Source organism: Citrus sinensis, chromosome 2, assembly GCF_022201045.2.
Source record: "Citrus sinensis cultivar Valencia sweet orange chromosome 2, DVS_A1.0, whole genome shotgun sequence".
NCBI lineage: Eukaryota > Viridiplantae > Streptophyta > Magnoliopsida > Sapindales > Rutaceae > Citrus > Citrus sinensis.
Window position 1 is genome coordinate 17061084 of NC_068557.1, and position 6925 is coordinate 17068008.

Here is a 6925-nt window from a genome sequence, read left to right on the forward strand (position 1 = left end):
AGTACATTAAAATTTGCACAACAATGGTCATGTGGTTCTGTTGATTTAGCAGTCGATAACGATGCTATTTGTCGAGCAAGACCTTCAACCATCTCTTTGACTTCTTTAATTCCCGAAGTTGACTCGCCAATTTGAACCTCATTTACTCCCTTAATTCTTCTAGTATTCCTGAGTGATCGACTCCGTTGTTGAGAATTATCCGCTTGTCGCTGGAAGAATTCCCAAATCTCTGATGCACTTTTTGACATTAGCTCTCCTCCACTTGTTGGCATTAGTCATTCTTACACATTCGGCATTAATCCCTCCAAAAAGTATTGGCATTGGTGCCATTTCTCGTACCCATGATGTGGACACTTCAAGAGTAGCCCATTGAATCGCTCCCATGTTTCGAAAAACTGCTCATCTTCTCTCTGGGTAAACTCCGAGATTTCCCTGCGAATAGCATTGGTTTTATGCACTGGAAAATATTTATTTAAAAATTTTGTTACCATTTGTTCTCATGATGCAATGCTATTAGCAGGTAAAGTATTTAACTATGAACGAGCTCTATCCTTTAAAGAAAATGGGAACAATCTGAGTTTAACATCATCGTCTGAAAAATTCTCGTATTTAAAAGTTTGACAAATAGCATGAAAATCATTTAGATGATTATATGGATCCTCATTTTCTAAGCCATAGAATGTGGGGAGACAATTTAGCACACTAGGTTTTAGTTCAAAACTCCTAGCAGCTACATTTGGGTATCTTATACATGATGTGCTCAAGTTAGCTAAAGGACTGAAGTAGTCCTTCAATGGCCTCTCCTGTGGTTGCAAATTCATTTTATTTTTAACTTGTTTGTGTGTGCGAAGTGTTTTCTCAAGTTCAAGGTCTATAGGTTTAAGATTAGGTAATAATGACCTTTGACCATGCATGCAAAACAAATAAAATAAAAATAATAATGGGAACAAAACAAATAAAAATAAAGATGAGAACAAAACAAATAAAAATAAAGAAGCGGGAGAAATTACGATACTAACCTTATTACGCTATTACAACCTTACTATAAAAATACACAAAAACAAATACGTGAAATAAATTAACTAAAAATAAATTAATAAGAAAAACCAAAAAAAAAATTTACAAAGAAAAATAAATTGAAAATTAAATTACAGAATTTTAAAGAAGAGAAAAAGAAAAGAAATACTAACCTTTAAATGTAGATTCAATTTTTTTTTCTTTTTTTTAAAGAAAAAAAAATACAAGAAAACAATTAAATGGAATTATTCACAAAAATTAATTCTATGAATTAAAATTACTTACCTCCCTGGCAACGGCGCCAAAAACTTGTTGTGCAAATTTTATTGAACTCGCAAGTGCACGAATCTATTGTAATATAGATCAATGGTGACAAGTGTCGATCCCACGAGGAGGTGGATTTTAATTGTGGGTAGAATTAATTTTGTAAATGGGTGATTGGATTTGTGGTGAAAATGATTTGGAATATGCTAAAACTTAAATTAAAATGGCGAGAATAAATTCTAAAACTGGAATTGAAATGGCGAGAATAAATTGAAGAGAATTCTATTGAAATGACGTACTTGGGTATCTGGATCTGTATCAACATGCACCATGGGCTAAATATTCCTTATTAATGCCAAGTAAATCATGAGGGGGGAATCCACACCTCATGAACCACGCTCTAATCAATATGGTGCTAAGGGCTTATCGTGCCAAATAATAATAACCTTGTACTAGAGAGCCGGTGTAACCAAGGCGGTATCTAGACAAGATTATTATTGTTTGTCGATGAAAAGTCAAATCATCCACAAAAATTAGAGGGGAAAAGAAAATAAATTTACCAAATAAAGCCCATGACACATGTTGAGACTTCACCTTCAACCCAAGCTTGAAAGAAAATTAGCTACTCATAATTGAACTAGGGGCAAAATAGGAATTTATTAAAATACATAGAAAATACAAGATGGAGAGGGAATTACAGAAAATGGATCCCAACAATGGATTCAGAGCTATCAAATTAGGGGGGAGAGGCCCCCTTTTTATAGATACATGGAGTAAATCATCGTCATCGGATTAAAAACAGTTTGGACACTCAGGATTGAGCCACGTCATCAGTCAACAATACGCGGTTTGACCACGTGGATGAACAGTAACACGGTTTGACCCGGGTTGAACAGTAACGCGGTTTGGTTGAAAATAATCCTGTGTGATGCATGTACCGTATGCGAGATTTTTGGTCCACTGATATGCTGCCACGTCACCATCAACAGTACATAAGAATTTTAGTCCAACAGGATCGTGACACCTCATCAGTCAATGCCACATCATCGGTCAATGCCACATCATCATCCGTCTATGTGAACAGTAATGTATACAATACCGTACACGTGAATAGTATCGTATATGTGAACAATGCCATTTTTCCTTTTATGCTCCTCCTAAGGTTTTCGACCGTCCTGAGTTCAAAAGTGATGTTCGTTTTGCCATCTGATCTCTCGTTTATTGTGAAATGACTATGATGCCCCTAAAATACATAAAATACTTAATTAAAATAAAACAAACGGAATTAAATCAAAAGAAGGTTAAATTCATACAAGTAAAGGTGTTAGTAAAACTTGTAGTGTAAAATGACGATTTTCTCCTTTATAAATATACATTTTCTAACACTCAACAACATACAGTCTATTATCTTGATCCCTTGGAAGGTAGTCCTGATGAAGAGCTAATGCAGATAGATTGTCAATCAGTTAAGTTTGTTATTTGTATCTTTGATCATGCTATTTTATTTTTATGTCTTATGCTAATTATTTGCTAACGTTAGCTATGTCTCTTAATTGTAGTGGGATTCGAATACATCAGAGTTTAAATTCTTATACAAAGGCAAATGTTCAATGGATACCTGTCAAGGTAAAAATCAGACAAACCTAAATAATTATCGTTAACTAATAGTAAAAAAAATTAATGTAATTTTGATCTTGTAGTGTCCGAGGCAGCCAAGTAGCTTTGAATATGGTTACTGTGTGATTAAATACATGCAAGATATCGTCACAAATGTGAACGTTCTGAAAAATAATGTAATTATTGAAAACTATTTTTACAATACTGCATCATATTGTTTTAATTTATTGTGAAATGAATCAGCTCAAAGACTTATTAGGTGCTTCTTTATATTTATTTTTTTACTACGTATTGTATGTATTTTATAAACTGTAAGGGTACTTATAATGGTGAGTATGTTACATATTGTTGAATAGATTATATGAATATCCATATAGACATGAATTATGATTTGGGATATACACAATGCACTGTATATGTTGTGCAAATTTTATTGAACTCGCAAGTGCACGATCTATTGTAGAATAGATTAATGGTGACGAGTGTCGATCCCACGAGGAGGTGGATTTTAATTATATGTAGAATTAATTTTCTATGAGGGTGGTTGGATTTGTGGTGGAAATGATTTAAATTATCCTAAAATTTGAATTAAAATGGCGAGAATAAATTGAAATGAAAATCTATTGAAATTACGTACTTGGGTATCTGGATCCGCATCAACATGCACCATGGGCTAAATATTCCTTATTATTGCCAATTAAATCATGAGGGGGGAATCCACACCTCATGAACCATGCTCTAATCAATAAGTGCTAAGGGCTTATCATGCCAAATAATAATAATCTTGTACTAGGGAGCCGGTGAAATCAGGGCGGTATCTAGACAAGATTATTACTATTTGTCAACGTAAAGTCAAAACATCCACAAAAATTAGAGGGGAAGAGAAAATAAATTTACCAAATAAAGCCTATGGCACATGTTGAGACTTCACCTTCAACCTAAGCATGAAAGAAAATTACCTACTCATAATTGAATTAAGGGCAAAATGGGAATTTATTAAAATACGTAGAAAATATAAGATGGAGAAGGAATTACAGAAAATGGAGCTAAAAAATGAATTCAGAGATATCCAATTAGGGGGGAGAGGCCCATTTTTTATAGATACATTGAGTAAATCATGGTCATCGGATTACAAATAATTTGGACGCTCAGGATTGTGCCACATCATCAGTCAATGGTACGCAGTTTGACCGCGCGGTTTGAACAATCAACCGGCATGAACAGTAACGCGGTTTGGTTGAAAATAATCCTGTGTATATGCATGTACCGTACACGCGATTTTTGGTCCACTAACATGCTGCCACGTCACCGATCAACAGTGCATAAGAATTTTGTCCAATAAAATCGTGACACCTCATCAGTCAATGCCACATCATCGGTCAATGCCACATCAGCATATTTTGGTCCAATAGGATGCTGTCACATCATCTAGTCAATGCCACGTCAGCTGGGCCCACCAAAATCTCAAAATTATGATTTCTTCCTTTATGTCCTTCCAAGGTTTTCAGCTATTCTAAGGTCAAAACTGCTATCCATTTTGTTTTCCGACTTCTCGTTAATCATTAAATAACCAAAATACCCCTGAAATACATAAAATACTGAAATTATAACAAAACGCATACAATCAAAAGTTTAAAGGACTTAAATCTATAAAAGTAGAAATGTTAGTAAGGCTTGGAGTACAAAATGATGATTTCATCTTTTGTAAATATACATTCTCCGGCACTCAAAAACTGCACTTGGAAATTTTGGGTGTTGTTTCGCTGTAATTTTGCTACTAAAAGTGACCCTAAAAAATTTCAAGTGTTGTTTAGATGATGTTTTGAACCTTTTTTAGTTGCTTTTCGTTTTGTTTATACTTAATCTTTTTTTTCCTTTGGTAATTAGCACATACAGTTTTTGCAGGTAATATCCAGACTCACTGATAATTCTTTGGTTAAGAGCTAGTAATCTATATTGTAGTTATCAATTTTTATTTTCCAGTGTATAATTGATTGGTAACGTATGTCATACAGATGACGTACTTCAAAGCATTTTTACTGTCTATATTTAAGAAAATGTATTGTCATTTAGTATCATATAGTTATTTTGTATTTTTGTTCATAAATACATACTAGATTTAGCAATAATATCATTAGTATGTGCTTACTAGCATAAGCAAAAATATGATTATAAGGTATAGATCCTAACTTCAATCTCTTGGTCTGAAAATAGCCACATATTGCCCGCCTAACCCACAAAAAATGCATCAAATCCTGATTGGGACTGGCTAGATAATTCCTGACTTTATCATATCTATATATTCACCTAGTATCAAGTATCAACATAATGAAAATGCTCTTATTTAAGTCAAGTCACATCTAGAACATTGGAAATTATCTAAAAAGAAAACAAAAATCTTATATTTTTAATTTTTCAATATTTGAGAAAAGAAATTGTAATCAAGGTCACGATTGTCTTGATTTAGTAGCTTGTCAAGAACAATTGAATCATCAACTCTAGTACTGGAAACAATCGAGTGCGAGGGCAATTGCAAATGTGGGTGGGTTCAAATTAGTAGTAGAAACGGTTGGCATAAATATCTATGCATGATACTAAGTGTCTTTCATTACGAAAAGCATCAATAAGCCTAATGCCTCATAAAATTTGTGGCATGGTTTGCATTTAAGTATTGTTAGTAATATGCCCTAAAGGCCAATCAAATGGTGTTTGTTTTTAAGGGAATTATTGTATTTGAATAGCATTTTGATATTTATAAAATGGCAAAGTTATCGACATTCATAAATTAATTTAATGAATATAGTCCAAGAAGTAAAATAGTTAAGGAACACATTCTCGAGTTTGTCGAGAATATGAAACGTGTATCCTTTGTACTATACTTCTAAAATAGTTCCTAGTGGTGGATTTATGATTGGACATTATAAATTCCTATAAACACTAGTATGTGTTATGACTTGTTATGGTATGTGATACTAAAATAGATGGTGAGTTTCATATCATTGACATGAGATATCAAGTCAAACACATAGGTACTTGTTGAGAGAACGAGTTTACTGAACTTGACCAAATATAGTAAGCCATATGGTTTTGAGTGTTAATGGCTTATTATACATTGTGATAGACACTATGTTTAGTAATGGTCTTTAGACCTAAGGAATCACAGATGTCTTGTACATAGACATCTCTGATATGTGAAAGCATAATGATTGATTCCTAATCAAGGAAGAGATCTAGCAATAGCTGTCATGTTTCGCCATGTATGGAGACAAGTGTATGACCAATATGGAATTCATCACTTTGTAATATACAAAAAGGATGTTCCTGTGAGATAAGATGAATTGGCATGAGAAATCCTTGGCCAAGGTGAAATATGTTTGAAGGAGTTCAAATTATATTTTCATGCCAAGTTCATTTAGATTTATTTTGAGATAAAGCATAAATGCTTAACATAATAAACCATAAGCCATGCTTTTCTCTGGACATGGATGATGAAGAGGCCAAGACATAGAGATACAATGGAATATGTTTTGAATTGTTGTGTGGTTTGTTTAGCTTAATTTTTAAAACCCCAATTCACCCCCTCCCCCTCTTGGGTTGCCTAGTTAGTATTTCATTTGGTATCAGAGCGAGGTGCTCTTGTGTAGACTTAACCATCTAAAGTTAAAGATCCATAGCAACCCAAATTAGCTTAACCTTTATGGAAGATCAATCTACCACTAGACCTCCATTCTTTAATGGTAATGACTATCCTTATTGAAAAACTAGGATGAGAGTCTTTTTACAAGCCTTAGACTATGAAATATGGGAAATAGTTTGGGATGGTTCATTCATTCCTAGGAAGAATGCTTTAAGTGAGTCGGATAGGAAAAATATGTCTTTAAATTTCAAGGCTATGAATGCTTTATTTTGTGCCTTAGATAAAAAGGAATTTCATAGAGTTTCAAATTGTTCTAATGCTTATGAAATTCGGAGAAAACTTGAAGTTGTGTATGATGAGACTACAAACGAGGAGAAATCTCATGAAATG

The 6925-nt window shown here is 33.5% G+C and overlaps 1 non-coding gene across 1 annotated transcript; it reads left to right on the plus strand.

Moving 5' to 3' along the window:
• Positions 1-336: 336 nt before the first annotated feature.
• Positions 337-440, plus strand: LOC127900471 (small nucleolar RNA R71). The gene has a single exon (XR_008052654.1). It is a non-coding gene; the product is annotated as a small nucleolar RNA R71 (small nucleolar RNA).
• Positions 441-6925: the final 6485 nt, after the last annotated feature.